Below are 973 nucleotides of genomic sequence, written 5' to 3'. Positions count from 1 at the left end.
CTGCTGCTGCTGCTGCTGCTGCTGCTGCTGCTGCACTTCGATGTTGCGGTGCGACTGCAGCAGAACGGGGTAGGAGCGCCACCAACTGTCACAGGCAGCAGCAGCAGCAGCAGCAGCAGAGCAAAACAGCAGCTCCTCAATCTATAAATAAAAAGAAACTCTTATTCTTTCTGCCTGCAGCTGCAGCAGATGAATAACGGACGCACACTGTATTGCTGCTGCTGCTGCTGCTACGGCTGCTGCTACGGCAGCAGCAGCAGCAGCAGCAGCAGACCACTAGCAACTGCAGCAACAGCAGCAGCTGGGGCGGGGCGTGCAGCAGCAGCTGCTGCTGCAACGCTGCGGGGGACGCAACAAAGATAATAATAAATTTATCTACACATTTATTTGTTGTATGTTTACATCTGCTGCTGTTTGTGTGTTATTTGCTGCAGCAGCAACTGCAGCAGCGCGTGTCGCCGCTGCTACTCCTCCGGCCGCTGCTGCTGCTGCTGCTGCTGCTGCTGCTGCTGCGCCTCTTGGTTTATGCATGCGCAGAGCAGCCGCAGCAGGTTGTGGGTTTCTTCTCTTTTGGAGTCAGCTGCAGCAGCTGCAGCAAACTCGGTACATACAGTAGAGTTGTTGCAGTAGCAGCAGCAGCAGCAGCAACAGCAGCAGCTGCTGCAGCAGCAGCAGCAGCAGCGGGGCGGCTCCTCCACCCCACGCCGGTCACGCAGCACTCCCCATACTTTTGTCTCCGTTTCTCTTTCCTTCTTTATTCTGCTGCTGCTCCGAGCTGCAGCACTTGTCTTCTGCTGCTGCTGAGACAAAACCGCTGCTGGGCCATTGACACCGGCAGCAGCAGCAGCAGCAGCAGCAGCAGCAGCAGCAGCAGCAGCAGGAGCGCAAGTAACACCAGGCGCAGCACCATCATCCTCATCATCATTGCCATCATCACCCTCATCAGCAGCAGCAGCATTTCCATCATCACTAA

This window comes from Eimeria mitis, genomic scaffold, assembly GCF_000499745.2.
Source record: "Eimeria mitis Houghton genomic scaffold, Emh_scaff1919, whole genome shotgun sequence".
NCBI classification, from domain to species: Eukaryota; Apicomplexa; class Conoidasida; order Eucoccidiorida; family Eimeriidae; genus Eimeria; species Eimeria mitis.
The sequence above is the reverse complement of the archived record's forward strand: the minus strand, read 5'-3'. Positions refer to the sequence as shown.